The sequence below is a fragment of the Anolis carolinensis genome, chromosome 1 (assembly GCF_035594765.1).
Source record: "Anolis carolinensis isolate JA03-04 chromosome 1, rAnoCar3.1.pri, whole genome shotgun sequence".
NCBI lineage: Eukaryota > Metazoa > Chordata > Lepidosauria > Squamata > Dactyloidae > Anolis > Anolis carolinensis.
The window spans coordinates 12,590,679-12,609,973 of NC_085841.1; the positions used below are offsets into that span (position 1 = coordinate 12,590,679).

General features: G+C 40.0%; 1 long non-coding RNA gene across 3 annotated transcripts in view; it reads left to right on the plus strand.

Moving 5' to 3' along the window:
• Nucleotides 1–19,295, plus strand: part of LOC103277570 (uncharacterized) — a 77,604-nt gene that overhangs the window by 10,866 nt on the left and 47,443 nt on the right. For all 3 annotated transcript variants that reach the window (XR_010002738.1, XR_010002734.1, XR_505503.3), the window contains exon 2: nucleotides 11,397–11,527. This is a non-coding gene — a long non-coding RNA (uncharacterized LOC103277570). The remainder of the gene's footprint in view (nucleotides 1–11,396; nucleotides 11,528–19,295) is intronic.

Here is a 19,295-nt window from a genome sequence, read left to right on the forward strand (position 1 = left end):
TTGATAGAATTATTATTATTTGAAACACAACAAGATGAGTCCACAGCAGACATTCTGCTGGCTGTTGTACTGGATCACACATTGAACACTTCCCAAGTGTCTAGGACTGTGTGATATATCGGCGAATAATACGTACAGATCCCAGTCAGGTGGCCTTCTGCAGCTGGCAGATAATAATTTTGTCAGCGCCAATTGTGTTCAAGTGCAGGCCAAGGCCTTTAGGCACTGCACCCAGTGTGCCGATCACCACTGGGACCACCTTACCTGGCTTGTGCCAGAGTCTTTGCAGTTCGATCTTTAAATCCTCATATCATGTCAGCTTTTCCAGTTGTTCCTCCTCAATCCTGCTGTCACCTGAGATTGCTACGTTGATAATCCATACATTGTTTTTTAACATGATCGTGAGGTCAGGAGTATTGTGCTCCAAAACTCTGTCTGTCTGAATTCGGAAGTCCCAGAGTAGCTTGACATATTCATTCTCTGTAACTTTTTCCGGCTTGTGATCCCACCAGTTCTTTGTCGCAGGCAGATGGTATTTGTGGCACAAGTTGTTGTTGTTGTTGTTATTATTATTATTATTATTATTATTATTATTATTATTATTATTATTATTATTATTTTATTTCTTACCCGCCTCTCCTCACAGCTCAAGGTGCTGATAATATCCATTTCCATTCCATGGGAATCTTCACCTGAGTGTTTCTGCATATCACATTGCTATTAGAAGCAGAAGAGCAAGCCAGACCATTAAATCTGATTAGTTGGTTAGTTGACAACCCTATATGCTATCAAAGGAATATACTCTTTAACTGTGCCTAGGGGGACTTTGTGGATAGTAGTTTTCTTTAGCGGAAAAGGTGAAAGGCTTTGTTAAACTACAGCTCCCATTATTCACTAGAATTGAGGTATGGTAGTTAAAGTAGGGTCGAACTGTATTATTTCTACAGCGTATTATTTCTACCTTAGGACAATCTTGAGTGTTTGACAGAGGAAAGGATTGTTGTGGAGGATGATGGACTCTCCTTCTTGAAACTGTGCTAATTCTATGCAAAATTAGTTGGATCTTGGCCTGGGGAAAGACAGAGATCTAGTTAGATGGGAGAGTTAGGTTCAGCTAGGATTATAAGGAGACAGAGGCAGAGTAGAAGTGATTATGATTGAGTAATATTCAATATGTGATAAACTCTCTGTTGTACTTTAGTTTAATAAATTATGTTTGGATTAGATTATTTGGGGAGATAGGGTGGGCTATAAATACAGTTTTGTTTCATTTCATTACTCTGGCACCTCTAAAAATGCCACAATAATGCTATTGGCAATATGGTGCTGTGGTGCCAGTAGTGGTTTAAGCGTAGTGTCCAGCTGTGGCATCATAGGAAGACATAATAATAATAATAGTAATAATAGTAATAATAATAATAATAATAATAATAATAATAATAATAATAATACTTTTTTTGTATCCTTCCTTTATCTCCCCGAAGGGACTAGGGGCGGCTAACATGGGGCCAAGCCCAAAAACAGGAACAAGGTATGACAAGTTAAAACAAGTATGAATAACTAAATAAACAGTATCAACACAACAATTGAGTAAAATAAACAAATTAAAACACAGGAATACAATGTGGCGCAGTGTGTCAAAGGTCGCAGGTTCGAATCCGGGGAGCGGAGTGAGCGCCCGCTGTTAGCTCCAGCTTCCTCCAACCTAGCAGTTCGAAAAGATGCAAATGTGAGTAGATCAATAGGTGCCACTCCAGCAGGAAGGTAACGGCGCTCCATGCAGTCATGCCGGCCACATGACCTTTGATGGGATAAATAGATGGCTTCACACAAGTATCTAATCTCCATTGAGCAAACTGAATGTAGAATGGGGTTGTTGTATGTCTTTCGGGCTGTGTGGCCATGTTCCAGAAGTATTCTCTCCTGACATTTCGCCCACATCTATGACAGGCATCCTCTGAGGCCTCCCATAGATGTGGGAGAAACGTCAGGAGAGAATACTTCTGGAACATGGCCACACAGCCTGAAAGACATACAACAACCCTGTGATCCCAGCCATGAAAGCCTTCGACAACACATTGAATGTAGAATGAATGGGAAGAAGAGAAAAATACCATGGATCCCTCGATAGTCATTGTTTGTTTCTTGAAAGCAGGCTGTGTTTAATCCACTTTTACTTCTTATGTCAAAAACAGCCAGAGCGATTACTTAGGTGCCTCTTGTAATTGCTGGTTGCCTATTGCTGCTCATTTGATCTTTGGGTCAGAAGGTGTTCTCAGCATCCCAGCTCTGTCAACACAAAGACTGAAGGTTTTTTAAAGAGCTCTTCTCCCTTTTTTTTCATTCTCTAATTCCCAGGTCCATTTTCTACACCTCTTTTCCCTTCGATGAAAGATAAAGCCGCTCATATGGATTTAAACAGGTCATACAGGCACCACCCAATACACTACTATTAATTGTAATGGATTTTTGTTTGTTTGTTTGTTTGTTCCTTCTTCCAACAATATTTCCATGGTAACCTTTCCGTTTTCTCTCCGAGAAAGGGTTAACCGTGGGGCAGCAAAGGGCAGGCAATTGGTCAGCCTTTTATTTTCTCTGGTCCTTCAGCAAAGGTTGCTGGAGGTCACCGAAAGCCAAAGGGTAATTGCTTTTCCTCCACAGGGTTAAAGCCGCACAGATTGCAATGGGGATAATTGTATGGATGACCTTCAGCTCTTTTACATTTATCTATTTGGCCGTTCAATCTTCTTTTCTTTTAAGCAGAGTAAATAGCAATAAGCATGGCGGAGCAGATAAAGAGCCCAGGAGCTCTCTGTGCACGAGGCCATGGCGCTCCTTTCTGGGACCTGAACATCCATTAATCTCATCTACAAAGAAATAATAATAATAATTGAATGACACCTAGTTGGAAATTCAATTCGATGTTTGTTGTTCAATTCAATACCCTAAATAAAAATGATTTTAGAATGTTTACTTTCCCCTTAGGTAAAAGTAAAGGATTTCCCCTGACATTAAGTCCAGTCGTGTCCGACTCTGGGGGTTGGTGATCATCTCCATTTCTAAGCCGAAGAGCCAGCGTTGTCCGTAGACACCTCCTAGGTCATGTGGCCAGCATGACTGTATGGAGCAGTGTTACCTTCCCACAGAAGGGATATCTATTGATCTAATCACATTTGCATGTTCTCGAAGTGCTAGGTTGGCAGAAGCTGGGGCTAACAGCGGGAGCTCACCCCACTCCCTGGATTTGAACTGCTGACTCTTTGGTCAGCAAATTCTTCAGCTCAGCGGTTTATCCCACTATGCCACCGGGCCTCAAGCTTTTTCCTTAGTGCTTCAATTATCAATTACATTTTAATTTGAAACTCAGGTTGTGTATTTTGATGTGCAGTTTAATTTTGATACGTGAATTGTATGCACCTATATTGGAAAAGTTACTTTTTGGAAAATTCAATAAAATCTTAGCAGGAGCTCACTCCACTCTCCAGATTCAAACCGCCAGCCTTTCGGTTAGCAAGTTCAGCAGCTCAGCGGTTTAACCCGCTGTGCTATCAGGGGCTCCTACTTTCCCCATAAGAAACTATATTTACAACATTAATCAAAATCATAATCTTGGTTTATATGATCATAAATACAATAGCCCTTATACATCCACAGAGGATTAAATCTGTGAATTCTTCATACTCGTATGTAAATATGTAGAGACAACTGGATAAAAATATGAACTATAAGAAGGCACACATTTGTTTTCTGCTATTCCAGAGACTAGAACATGTAACAATGGATTCAAAGTACAGGGAAAGGGATTCTACCTAAATACAGGGGGGAAAATCCTGATTGTAGCAGCTCTTTGATGGTGGAATATGCTTTCTTGCAGTACGGTGAAGTATCTTTCTTTGGATGTTTTCAAGAAGAGGCTGGATGGCCATCTGATGAAAGTGCTTTGGTTGTGTTCCCTACCTTGCAGAATGGGGTTGGACTGGATGGACCTTGGGGTCCCTTCTGATGCTATAATTCCATGGGGCAATGTCTGTTGGTCCACAATCTCCATCAAATCCCATGCTCGTAAGGGAGCTTAAAGAAGATTTTTCTTAGCCTCTGTTGATACAAGAAACCCTCAGCTCAGTAGAGGAGCATCCTCTAAAGATGGAGAGCCCATCACCACTAAGACAGTTTTCCGCCTCTCGGTGTGGTGTGTTTTACTTAAAACTTCTTTTCATTATGTATTTAAAATGTCCTTGAGGTTGTTTTAACTATGTGTTCTTTAATTGTCTCTTTAAGCATTTTTTAAACTTCTGTAAAGGTCTTGGCTGAACTTCCTTTTCATTTTTTGGAAGCCACTTCGAATACCTTCCCTGGAGAAGAGTCAGGTGTACATTAAATAAATACATAAATAAATAAGGGGAAACAGCTAGTGACATCAAGATGCCTTACTTTGAATCACTAGAATAAAACACCTTCCAAACCTCTCCTCATTCAATCTATGCTCCCTTTCATTTATAAGATATCCAATAATTTGGGTGGTGCTTTGCTCAAAGACAAAATGAATCACATAGAGCTCTGTTGTGGTTGCAGCTCATAATTATTATTTACAACCTTGGTCTTGTCCAAATTATGTGGTTAATATGGAGGTCAAATGGTGATTGCTGAGGTTGAGATTGTGTGTGCATGTGTGTATGCATAAATAACAATTCAACACCCTGACTGTTGTCTTGCTCTGTTCAACAACCTTCTGCTTGGTTTTAGCAGAAGTTATAAATACTGGTAAAGGCAGCAAATGGAAGATACAGCATACGGTACTATCAATTTCTCCGGCTGTAGATGGAAGAGTAATACATCACTTATAGACTTGGTTGCAGAAAGTGATGCATGTAAATTATTGAGTAACCACTCTGCCTGACAGAAAAGGTGATGGGCAAACAGCTTCTCTCACAGCAGAAAATATCAGTTATTTGGCTTTGTCTCACTGGTAAACTGTGTCCTGTATCTACCAGCGAGATAGAAAAGTTAATCTTCAAAGCAGATTCTGCACTAGGAACACCTTGAGTAATATATTAACCATACCCTATGTTAAGGACTGTACTTTTCAACCCAGTCTATGCCAATCTGTTGTTGTGTGCCTTCAAGTTGTTTCCAGCTTATGGAAATCCTAGGATGAACATATCATGAGGTTTTCCAGGGCTGAAAGTGTTTGATTCACTCAAGATGGGCTTCCATGGCTGAATAAGGAATCCAACGCTCTTCTCCAGAGTCTCACACTCAAAACACTTCATTTTCACCCACATCACAACTGGAACAATGCATCAGTTGTAAAAAGGAACTAAAAATATAGAAGAGTAGAAACTTCCAGTAAGGGAAAATGTCGCTGTTTCTAATCAATAAGGCCTTCGACCACCAGTATTTTAATGAATTGCCCTCCTTTGAAAATTCACCACTGGGCCTTTCTTTGCACACTTTGAAGCTGAGTTAGTAACATTTAATAATAATGAATGCAGAGATATGCTGTAGCCATCCATAACTGAGTGACAGCATGATGTTCTACTTAAAAGTACTGTATATACTCGAGTATAAACCTAGTTTTTCAGCCCTTTTTTAAGGACTAAAAAAGCCCCACTAGGCTTATACTCAGGTGAGGGTCCTGGTTGGCTTATATTTGGGTCAGCTTATACTTGAGAATATATGGTACACTTATTATTTTTCTCTATTATTATTGGTATTATTACATTTATTATTTTACTCTCTTAATTAATATTATTACATTTATTATTTTACTCTATTATTATTACATTTATTACTGCACTCTATTATTATTACATTTATTATTGTACTCTATTATTGTTGCTACTATTACATTTATTTTACTCTATTTTTATTATTATTATTATTATATTTATTATTTCACTCTGATCTTATTATTATTATTATTATTATTATTATTATTATATGTATTATTTTACTCTATTATTATTAAAAGGATACATAAGCACATTTACAGTGAAGTAGATGAGAATAATGATTTAATCAGAGTTGGATAGTCTTGTCTTAAATTAGAGCTTGATGTAAATATTTAAAAACATTTAACCTACTGATGCCTCAATTAATGTAATTTTTGGTATCTATTTTTATTTCTGAAATTTCCCACCCTCGGCTTATACTTGAGTCAATGATTTCCCAGTTTTTTGTGGTATAATTAGGTGCCTGGGCTTACATTTGGGTTGGCCTATATTCGAATATATACGGTAACTCTCCAAATTGTGCAGGTGTCGGTGCTCCCAGTTTGATGGACACTTTCCTCCGATAGCAAGAAGGCAGCCTTCCAGGTTACACAGCTGTGTCAGTCTGTCGGTTCTTCCCATCATTTTTTGAGTTAATAGAAAACTACTGCAGGCTGACAAAGCTCTCTGGAAATCATGACTTCTGAGACTTGTTTGTAGACTTCTTATTGTGTGCCTTCAAATCATTTCCAATGTATGGCAACTCAAAAGAAAACCTATTAAAAGGTTTCCTTGGTGAGATTTATTCAGCAGGGACTCCCTTGACGCTAGTAATAATAAGAAAATAAGCCTAACGTGATTCAGATGGGAAGCAAGGAATATGTGTGCAGCTTATCATTTGCGTACTTGGTGTCACCCTTCACGTGCAAGCAAAGCCACTTTTTTTGCACACCAACCTATTTCCAGTTGGATTTCTCTGTCAATTCAGCCCCACTTTGGAGTTAGTCTCTCTCCTCTCCCGCCCTTCTTCCTCCCCTTTCTCCCCGCAGCCTCTCTGTCCCCAAACCGCCAGGGAAGCCACAGGACGTGGGTCGATACACCTCCAATTGGAATAATTGTTTTCCTTTGTCGGGCCTCCCTTTCCTTCCAGCCCTGAAAGGAGAACTGTGTGATTGACCTCCAGGAAAGCAGCAGATGTGACTAAAGCCCAGCGCCCCTGGCCTAATCGCTCCGAGCCGGACCTTGGAAAATAAACCAGAGAGAACAACGCCGAACATGTGCTGCCTAGCTGTGGGAAAGACACAGCAGGGCGAGCGCAAAGGCATAGCTCCTTCTGATAAGCCTTGTTAAGAAAACCTTTCCAAATAGGCTCCCTGGTTTGGAAAGAAACAATATTGCATACATATGAAATTTTTCTTGGAAGGAAAGGTGGTTGAGCAATACAAACTGCATTCATTCTACAGTGAAGATGCTCCCATAGTATTGATGCCTAAATAATTATAGCATAATAATAATAGTCATGGTTCCATCCTATGGAAACCTGGGTTTTGTAGTTTGGTGAGATATTTAAAACTTCTGGCCAGGGAGCTTTAGTCCAATGCTCTTTCAGCTGTCTGCTGTGACAGACTGGTATCATTTTTACAGTGTTTCAGGGATCAGTCCATATTTTGTCATATTATTAGCAAAATAGTTTTCTGGAAATTCAAAATAGGATAGCAATTGATGTCTCGCAAGCTGACCCTGCTGTAGAACTACAGCTGTAGAACTACAGCACTCTTTCTCTTAGGCAATCCGTTCTCCAAGTATGATGGCTTTCCAAGTGCAGTGTCTTGGCAGTAGATACGTAGGTGTCTGTGGAGCCCTATTCTTGATCCGCATGTTCTTCCACAGTGAGGACATCCAGGTGGAAGGTGGTCCTGGTTAGGGTCGGCTTGATACATCTTCCTCTTGGCATGTTTCTCCCTTTGGCCTCCATTCATGCCTCTTCAAATTCCACAACACTGCTAGTCACAGCTAACCTCCAACTAGAGCACTCAAGAACCAGGGCTTCCCAGTTCTCAGTGTCTATGCCACAGTTTTTAAGGTTGGCTTCAAGCCCATCTTTACATCTCTTTTCCTGTCCACCAATATTATGTTTCCCGTCCTTAAGTTGGGAATATAGTAGTTGGTTTGGGAGACAGTAATCTGGCATTTGGATAATGTGGCCAGTCCAGCACTAGCAGCACTAGCAGAGAACTCTTAAGACCCTTGGAGGCTTTTAAGCAGAAGCTGGATGGTCATCTGTCAGGGGTGCTTTGAATGCGATTTCCTGCTTCTCGGCAGGGGGTTGGACTGGATGGCCCAAGAGATCTCCTCCAACTCTATGATTCTATGATTCACCAAACTATAAATCCCATAATCAGAAAGATAGAGCAGTAACAGATATTTATTTATTGTGCCAGAAGTGAACCAAGGGTACAAGTTGCAATGTATTTGAAAACACAAAGTAAAAAACAACAACTTCCCATTATACTAAATGTCTTTTGACCAGTAGCTGGCCACTTGGAGTGCCTCTGGTGTCGCTGTAAGAAAGTCCTCCATTGTGCATGTGGCAGGGCTCAGACTGCTTTGTAAAAGGTAGTCTGTGGTTTGTTCTTCTCCACGCTCGCAGGTCGGCTCTGCATCTTGTGGTGCCAGAGCACAGTCTGTTCAGTGCCTTCCAAGTCACCCATTTTTTTTATGTGGCCAGGAGTGAGTCTCTCATCTGGCATCAGTCACTGATTGAGGTTCCGGGTTTTAGCCTGCCACTTTTAGACTCTCGCTTGCTGAGGTGCAAGTATCTCTGTAGATCTTAGAAAACTATTTCTTGATTTAAGGCATTGGAATGCTGGTTGATATCCAAACAGAGGATGGGCCGGAGATGTCAGTGCCTTGGTCCTTTCATTGCTGGCTGCTACTTCCCAGCAGATGTCAGATGGTGCAATGCTGGCTAAACGGTATAATTTCTCTAGTGGTGTGGGGCGTAGACATCCTGACCATGACCAATTGAGTGGTATCAAAGTGATATAACTCTGTAGTTTGGATCAATTCACAATGTGGGAAGAGCTCACATAGTGGGATGTGTTACACAATGGGAGAATTATTTATATTATTGATACACAAATACAAGATTGACATTTGTACATTTAGCTAGCTAGTCACAGAACAATACAACACATACAGTACAACTTCCATAACTATCAAAAGTTGTATTAAAATACATTTCTGCAGGGAAACAGGGAACCCTAGTAAACTCTATTGAAATAAACAGAAGAGTAAACTGGGAAGACCTAGTAAATTCCTAGAGAGTTATCTAGTGAGATGCTATGATAATTTTTGATGGATTCATACCATAGAATTACTTGGAGGATCTAGAAAATGTCTCAATATGACATATTTTGTCACTTGTGGGTTGGTCCCCTACCTCCTGTTTGTTTTTCTCCTTTCCCTCCACCTCCTCCTCTTCTTCCTCCTTAAAAAATATTTTAAAACATCTATCATGGAGGAAGTAGTTCATACTATACAATTATAGCACTACAATTCCACATTTACTGTCATATTGGAAGAAGCAAAGACCACCAGCAATGAAACAATGAATCATCAGCTTTGATTGACTGTCCATGTCCAACTAGCCACAGCAATTACTTTACTCTCAGCTTAAGAATGCAAAACAGAATGTTGGTGGACAACAAAAGAAATTTAAAGATGGGCCTAAAACTAACCTAAAACAATGTGGAATAAATGTCAAGAACTGGGAATCCCTGGCCCTTGAGCGTCTAACTGGAGATCAGCTGTTATCAACAGTGCTGTGGATTTTGAAGAGGCACAAATGGAGGGCAAAAGGGAGAAAAGCGCCAAGAGGAAGGAGGCAGCTCAAGGAAACCTTGACTGACTTCCTTCTGGAAATCTATGTCTTCACTATGAAATGCCATATGGATCCAGAATAGATTTCCACAGTCATTTATGGATCCACTTGTGGCTGAGCATTATTGCCTTCCAGAGATGGAGTCTTGGTGGTGGATCTATAAATGACCATGGAGACCTATTCTGGATCCACCACCAAGACTCCATCTCTGGAAGACAATCATACTCAGCCACAAGTGATTGCCCGAGATGATGATATAGAATCATAGGATTTGTAATTTAGTGAGCTATTTATAATTGTCAGTCGGTAAGCACTAGTGCATCACAATACTACAAACCTCAAGTTCCCATAAGACATAGCCATCACTATTTAGGTGGGATTGTGTGGCCACCCATCCAAAATCTAAGGTAAAGATAAAGGTTTCCCCTGACGTTAAGTCCTGTCATGTCTGACTCTGGGGGTTAGTGTTCATCTCCATTTGTAAGCCGAAGAGCCGGCGTTGTCCGTAGACATCTCCAAGGTCATGTGGCCGGCATGACTGCATGGAGCGACGTTACCTTCCCACCGGAGCAGTACCTATTGATCTATTCACATTGACATGTTTTCGAACTGTTTGGTTGGCAGAAGCTGGAGCTAACAGCAGGTGCTCACACCGCTCCTGGGATTTGAACCTGGGACCTTTCGGTCTGCAAGTTCAGCAACTCAGTGCTTTAACACACTTCGCCACCGGGGCTCCTATCCAAAATCTAAGTGCCTTCAATTTCACTCTTTAGGAATAGCCAGAAATCAATCAGCTATAACTTTAGCTGAGAAAGCCCATGGTTTTCTAAGGTAAACATGTGTTCAGTTGCACGTTTGTTTTATGCACTGTGGCCCCATCTACACTGACCATTTAATGCAGTTCGGAGCTAGCTTCAAACTGCAGAAGCTACACAATGAACAACCACCAAAGTGTGTGAAAGAAAGCCCTTAATAAACATCGGCTGTCTATGTTTTGTGTATTCTTCATCTGGGCCTCAAACTGATTCCAAAATGTCCTATGCAATTAAGTATCAACACAGCAAAACCACTTTCTTCAATACCAGTTCGAAACTGACTTAAGTGATCAGAGCACACGGGCCCTCAGTTGCACAATGCCATTCAAAACAGTTTATAACTTTACCCATGGAGTTTGTGCTGTAGACTTACTCAAAGCCTTCTAAAAAGTACATATACATATCATAAGGGAACTAAATCCAGAGTCTAATATGACTTCACAGTTGTCATTAAGAGATATGGGCATATGTATCAGAACAGGTGTTTATACATTTCTAACCTAAAAATTGGGGCTCTAGGAAGAACAAAACTGTACAATTCCACACGTGTTTGCATTATGCCTGGAGGGAGCTTTGAGGCTCAGGCACAGATACAATGAACAGAGAAACATCCAATAAATATTGCATCAAATTCTGTTGCGCCCCTATATTTGATCAATATATGTGTCTCTTTCTTCTTCAGATTTCTTCATTAACAGCCGTTTCCATTTATCGAAAGGTGCACGGTGTTAGCCCTAACCCTTAGGTTTCCCGTCTTTTATGTCAGCAATTAACAGCAAGCCCCTTGTCATAAACATTTTAAAAGGTCAAAGAGATTGCAAGAGTTTGGCCAAGGAGATAAATGGCCACATAACAACATCACGTTATTAATTTGCAGGTGACAGAAAGCGGTGGACGCCCGATCAATAAGCCACCGAAAGCATTCTGGGAGAGAGGCCTCGGTCAGCCTTGAAGTGTTAATAACTTCTGCACATTATTTTGTTCCAGTTTGTCATGTGACGGAGCCGGTCGCAAAAGCGTTCTAACAACCAGTCAGGGTTAATGGCCCGGCATCGAGTGAAAGCATGGAGGATAACGAAAAAGTGCTAATATTGAACAAATTAGAACGGGAAGATCAGGTAAGCAGAAATCCTTGAGAAAAGTGTGTTAACAGCTGGGCTCAGCCAATATTTTTCTGCATTTCTTTTGCATCTTGGTTTGTGTCCAATGCTTTAGTCTTTTAGCAAAGAATGCATAAACATATCCACCCTTGTAATGTTTGACTGCAATATGACGTTTCCTTCTTTGGAGGTTTTTAAACAGAGATTGCATGGCCATCTGTCAGGAGTGTTTTGTTTGTATGTTCCTACATGATGGAATGGGGTTTGACTGGATGGCCCTTGGGGTTCCCTCCAACTCTATTTTTTTAACTGATTTGTATTCAAAATAAAGAAAACATAATACAAGAACAATACTAATACATTGCATTGTCGAAGGCTTTCATGGCTGGAATCACTGGGTTGCTGTGAGTCTTTTGGGCTGTATGGCCATGTTCCAGAAGCTTTCTCTCCTAACGTCATGGCCATAAATCCCAAAAGACTCACAGCAACCCAATACTAATACAGGAAAAAAAACCTGAATTTTAATAATTTATATTGCTAAAGCTATACTCGTACAGTCAACTAGCTACTACTATAATTTTAATCTCAACAGAGATTTTCATTGCCAATTTCCATGTTGCAAACATCTTTTTCTTGATGCTTATCGAACGGTGGCGAAGGGAGCCCCGGTGGCATGTATGTATGTGGCACAGTGTGTTAAAGTGCTGAGCTGCTGAACTTATAGATTGAAAGGTCACAGGTTCAATTCTGGGGAGAGGAGTGAGCGCCTGTTATTAGCTCCAGCTTCTTCCAACCTAGCAGTTCGAAAACATGCAAATGTGAGTAGATCCATAGGTACCGCTCCGGCGGGAAAGTAACAGCGCTCCATGCAGTCATGCTGACCACATGACCTTGGAGGTGTCTTTGGACAACACCGGTTCTTTGGCTTAGAAATGAAGATGAGCACCAACCCCCAGAGTCAGACATGACTGGATTTAACGTCAGGGGAAACCTTTACCTTTACCTTTATTGTGTATTTATGTCAAATATATTTCATCCATGGGATAATTTACTATTGTATCCACTTCGTAAAGGAAAGGGCTATTTGATGGCAGAATACAGTTATTTTAATTGTCCATGAGTACATATGTGCATATATTTATCTATATATTTAAAGACAAGGAAAGAGATTGATACACAGATTCACATGACCTTTATACAAGTTGAGTTTCTCTTCTGTTGGAAATACTTTCCAACAGAAGCGTTCCATATTTCAGGTTCTTGTGGTTTTTGGAATCGCTGCATATACAAAATGCAGTGTCTTGGAGATGAGAACCAAATCGAAATTATTTCAAAGCAGTGGTCCAACGGGCGGCAGCCAGATTCCTCACCGGAGCTGCATACAGAGAGCATTCCACCCCAATGTTACATCAGCTCCACTGGCTACCAGTCTTCTAACGAGCACAATTCAAAATGCTGGCTTTATCCTAAATAGCCCTAAATTAAGGTTAATATCTTCTGGGGAGGCCCTGCTCTCGATCCCTCCTCCGTCGCAGGTGTGGTTGGTGGAGACGAGAAACAGGGCCTTCTCAGTGGTGGCCCCTCGGCTGTGAAACTCCCTCCCCTGCGAAAAGTCCCCTGAGCTTCAGAAAGAAATTAAAAATCAGGCTGTGAGACCAAGCTTTTGGACAGTAATTTTTCAGTGTACACAATAATGCAATTACAACTGGAATGGCTTCAGACTACGATTTGGATTGTGTGGTTTTAATAATTGCTTTTAACGTTGAGATGCTATTAACTTTTTGGTTTTTATATCGAGATATGATGTTTTAACTGATTGTGTATTGCAATTGGATGTGTTTGTATAAATTTTATATGCTGTATGCTACTTTGAATCCCACCCACGGGAGAAAAGCGGGATAGTAATGAATTAACAACAACAACAACAACAACAACAACAACAACAACAACAACAACAAAAACAATGTATATGTTCATTTTATTTTATTGTATGTATGTCGGCACATCATCAAATTGTTGCCTATTGTAAGTCACTTTGAGTCCCCTTCGGGGTGAGAAATAAATAAATAATAATATAAATAAAATGTAGTAAATAAATAAATAAGACATTAATTTATACCCTATATATTTAGCCTGAAGATTAATTTATACACATATACACCTAATAGTCAGGGGTGCATATAACATAATGTTTTGGAATTGACCTCTAACAGCTGCATTTAGTGAGGAGTCATCAAATGAGTTAACTGTTTTAGAAAGTTCCTTGATATTCAAGGATGTGTAGATTCTTTTGAATTATTTACCAGTTTCTTGGGAATTAATAAATGACTAATGACCTTTTTACTACTAAAAGACTGATAATTGTTACTGGAAGTATAATTTTGCTCCACCTGTGATCCAATGGATACATAATCTAACAATGCTGGCAACAATTGAAAGAATGATGCATGTGATCATTAAGAAAATGTACAAATGGACTTATATTTTGACTTTGGGTCAGCTTCTACGGAAACATATGATGCAAATGCTTGTTTTTCCTCTTTTTGCATTTTTATTTTCCTGAAACATTACTGTACATAACCAAGATTCCTTCTGAATGTAAATTATAGATAGAAAGATATAGATAGATAGATAGATAGATAGATAGATAGATAGATAGATAGATAGATAGATAGATAGATAGATAGATAGATAGATAGATAGATAGAGATAGACAGACAGACAGATAGACAGAGATAGAGAGATATATTCTGTAAAGATCCCAGATTTCTACTTGAGAAACAGCAAATCTATTAAAACTAGGTTTTCAGTGAAGAACCAGCTGGGAAACATCACATTTCTGTGCTCCTTACCATGGCCCCATTTAATTAATTCGTGACCTAATTAATTATTATAGAATGACATTAACACAAAACTCAGGAGCTTCAGTTAAAAAAATAAATTTAATTACTTTACTCCTTTACATTAGCACATTTCCAGCATAATAATGTAATTGTTTGAAATTGCTTAGTTCCTATCTCTGTTTTCACCCATGAACAACTGAGTCTGTAAATGGAAAATACCATTGATACCTTATCTTCATGAAACAGACCCTTTGGTTTCTACCCAGTGAAATCTGTTGTGGTCCATTTACTAAAACATCCTCCTTCAGAAGCCATTGGAGGATAAATGATTCCAGGCTAAAGGAAAACACCATAAAATAATCAGAGAAGAGCTTTCAGGAACATCTAAGGCTGAACCAGGACAAATAAGGTGTCTGCCCAGTCTGTGGCTTGCAGTTACAAGATCACAAATGTGCGTCTAATTTTATCTATAAAACACTAGAAGGGGAATGAAATTGATTTCCCCTTTTCATTAAGAAAATTGTGTCCTCACATTATATACTGTGCAACCTGAAAATCAATAAGGTGCAAATGAAAGTCAAATGGGAGAATTTTCACTTCATTTGAAGACAAGCTCAGGTGGTCAAAGCAAAAGAGTGAAGCCACGCAAGGAGGACGCTGGTCTCTTTCTTGCCACTTGTCTTTGTTAACTTGATTCCATTTGTGCAAGCCAATTTAAGAACTTCAATTGGTCAACTGGACTTCAATTAAAAGAAAAGAATCATATAAGCTTTGTATGTATGATGGAGAATAGAGCAAAATGCGGTGCTCCAAGAAAGCAGCAAAGGATCTGACCCAAGACCTAGCTGATTGACAAAATAGCTGTACAGTCCATATTCACATAGTCACTATTTAATGATGTGGGGTGTGATCATCTTCCATGGATATGGTAGACTACTGTACTCTTCCTTCAGGATTGGAAGCTGCTGGTATCTGCAAACCAGTCATGTCCTTCTTAGGACTTTCCATTGTAGTCATTGGAGTAAAACAGGATGAGGCAGAAGACAGACTTTGTTTGACCTAACTAGAGTGGATCCATTGAGTCAATGGGAATGGCGTGTGTGCCAACTTGCTATTCAAAACCTGGTTCAATAGCTCAAGTCCAGTCAAGATTATCAATACGATTTACATCCTAAGATTTTCTGTAGAACTGGAAAATGCTTACCTGTCCGAATGTATCTCTCTCTATGACCCACCTCAGAGTTTAACATCGTCGAGGGAGGCCGTACTCTCAGTCCCACCACCCTCGCAAGCGCGACCGGTGGGAACAAGAGACAGGGCCTTCTCATTGGTGGCCCTGCAGCTCTGGAACTCCCTCCCTAACAAAATCAGAACAACCCCCCCAACCCTGACTTTTAGAGAAAAAAAACTTAAGACATGGTTATAGGACCAAGCATTTGAACAATAATTATAGCAGTGCAATAACTGAGAACTTTTAAAGTATTGACTAATGAACTGATTCTGGACCACAAAACTCTGCCGCTTGCATCCTCAACCAGCCGGTCATAATCGCCAAAACGCTGCGTTGAGGACGCAAGCGGCAGAGTTTTGTGGGGAAGGAGTTGCCAAGCCCATTCATCGCTATGATAAGTGCCTAGATTTGAATGGCAACTATGTTGAGAAGTGGTATTTGGATGTGGCTTTCAATTGCATATGGTAAAAGTTTTCTCCTATACTTTGTTCATTTTTAATTCCAAAACGTAATCTACTTTCTGGATAACCCTTGTATAACTATGTAGCTGAGTCAGCAAGGGACAATGCTCAACAAGGCTAAAGCAAATTGGGATTGATGCGCTAGTGTCTCCAATGCGCATTGGGCCTACAATAAACAATGTGTAGTGTCCCATTCCACATCTTTGCAGTTCAGTAACCAAGTTGTTTAGTGCCTCCACTACTTACTTAAATGCATGCACATTTACATTGATTGGAATATAATACAAGAAACCAGCCTACATCTGGGTGCTATGATAAATAATTTGGTCAATGTAAGTAGCCTGACTTATACATATACAGCTAACATTTGGACAAGTCAAAAATAGGATGCCATCCCTGGCATCGGCAGTCATCATTTTCCCCATTTGCCCCTTTGAAAGGATATTTCGAGATATTCAAAGTGGTGACTGCCAGTGGATTGGAGCTGCACGGGTCTGTTAAGTTTTACCCTCCTCGGTGCAAAAGAAAACCACACATACATACCTATTGTTGAATCACGTCTCAAGTTAGGTGTCACTCTTAATGCTGGATGGAATCCCTTCTTGCGTATAGTGTGTAATCACTTATAAGGCAAACACTGTCGCTTCATATATGGAAATGAGATATTGATTGGCACCAAATGAATACTTGAAAGGTCAGCATTTCCTCAGCACCAAACTGCATGACTGCCATACAGAGGTGAGATCGTGGTGCAAATTTCAGTTCTAATGATGTGGAAATCTAATTGCACTGTATCTCTATTATCAGCCTCACGTCAACTGGAAAGGAATTACATTTTCCCATAAAATTTTCTTCAAAATAAGGGATGCAGAACTTTTTTAATTATGTACATGGCTGGAATCCATTTCGCTGTCTACCAAAGTATCACAGATGTAGCATTTTATTGATACAGTAACCTTCATAAACGTTCTGCTGAATCAGTCTTGTTTTATGCACTGTCATTTGTTAATAGCATCATTTGCAGATATTGTTAAGATATAGACTAGCTAGAGATAGGATGTAATATAGTGTCCTTTGATGTTTCTTCCCTCTGCAGGCAACTTGGATGGAGTTGCTTTTATAACATGCCAAAATTTACTGCTAAATACATCCAGAGGTAATCTAGATATATTAGCAGTGATTATCATGAGCATTTTTCTTCTGTTAGGGTATTATTATTATTATTATTTTATTATGACACAGCAAACAAGATAGAGATGCTGGATTTCATATCACAAAATCACAAGTCGAACACTTCCCAAGTGTCTAGGACTGTGTGATGTATTTTTAGATGATGCGCGCAGATCCCAGCAGGGTGGCCTTTTGCAGTTGGCAGATCGTAATTTTGTCAATGTTTATTATTATTATTATTATTATTATTATTATTATTATTATTATTACTACTACTATGAGCATGAGTACTAGAAGCCAAGAGGACTAAACTGAGACCCCTTTATCACTGCCATATAAAATTCAGATTATCTGCTTTGAACTGGATCATATGGCAGTATAGACTCATATAATCCAGTTCAAAGCAGATAATGTGGATTATCTACCTTGATAATCTGGATTATATGATAGTGTAAAAGGGGCTGAAGGCTGTCATATTTTGGATATGTCATGGCATATGTGACTCACTAAAAATACAATAATGCTTGCAAATTGGATGAAAGGAGAATGCCTTCACTAGCTAGGTGGATAGATTCAATGACAGAAGCCACAGCTTTCAGTTTTCAAGACCCGAGCAGCTAATGACTCGAGCTCTTGGAGATCTCTCATTCATGGAGTTGCCATAAGTCATAGAATCATTGGAAGAGTTGGAAGAGACCCCAAAGGTTATCCAGTCCAACCCCTTGTCATGCAGGAACACCTAGTCAAAGCACTCCTGACAGATGGCCATCCAGACTCTTATCTAACCTCCGGAGAAGCGCAGCAGAAAACAAGCTTATCCTCTCCTCACTGTGACATCCTTTCAAACAGAACATCCTGAGGAATCCTGAACAGTTTGGGGAAGCAACAGAACTTGCTTGTTGAGAATTATAAGCAGTCCCCCCTAAACTTCAAAGAGCATTAATGTTTCCTGGTTGTGTAACAAGTGGTCCTTAAGCAGTAGCTGAAAAGGTTAAACATTTCCAGTGTTTAAAACTGTAGGGGCGGGGGGACGGGGACATGACCCAACCAAAGAATTAAGCACCTTCAGGTAGGTGGTTTCATTCAAGACTGTCAGAGAAACAGCAGTATCTGCATGTATTCCCTTTACTCGGCATGTGTCCCAACTGCATTGGGACAGAGCACCTGTTCCTTCTACATTCCTGCTGCTAAAGGGCTGTTAGGAACTGCTGCCAGAGAGGCCCCGAGAGAGGCACAGAAGGCACATAATGGACAAAGTGGAGCTCCTTGGAGCCGCTTCTTCACTAATGGGCAGTGTTTCATTCTCGCATCCGTCATTTCTCTTGCTCTGTAGCACTTTCCAGGACTTATAATTCGAACATCAGCCTCTGTGGTTATATTATTATCCAGGCATATTGGGCTGAATTAATCATTTGACTGCTCTATCTGTTTTTAGAACAATTAAAAGCAAAACAATACAAAGCAGAGTAATGACGAAAACTTTGTATGTTATGTGCATGCAGTGGCCTGGAAGTTACCTAACAAGTTTGGTATTGTTATTTGTTGCTGAGTTGATGAGCTCCCTCTATCAGCTCCAGCTCCATGCGAGGACATGAGGGAAGCCTCCCATATGGATAGTAAAACATCAAAACATCCGGGCGTCCCCTGGGCAACATCCTTGCAGACGGCCAATTCTCTCACTCCAGAAGCAACTCAGGTTGCTCCTGACACGAAAAAAAAAACCTGCCATGTATAAAATCCAGATTATCTGCTTTGAATTGGATTATATGGCAGGGTAGACTCATACAATCCAGCTCAAAGCAGATAATGTGGATTATCTGATTTGATAATCTGCATTATATGTGAGTGTAGAAGGAGCCTCAGAGTGGTTTTTCAACTCCGTCAAATATAGACTCACTGAATATATCAGTATCAAGATGCTGACTGAGACCGCTTCCACACAGCTGAATGAAATCTCACATTATCTGCTTTGAACTGGGATATATGGCAGTGTGGACTCAGATATTCCAGTTCAAAGCAATATTGTGGGTTATTCTGCCTTGATATTCTGGGTTATATGGCTGTGTGGAACGGCCCTGAGA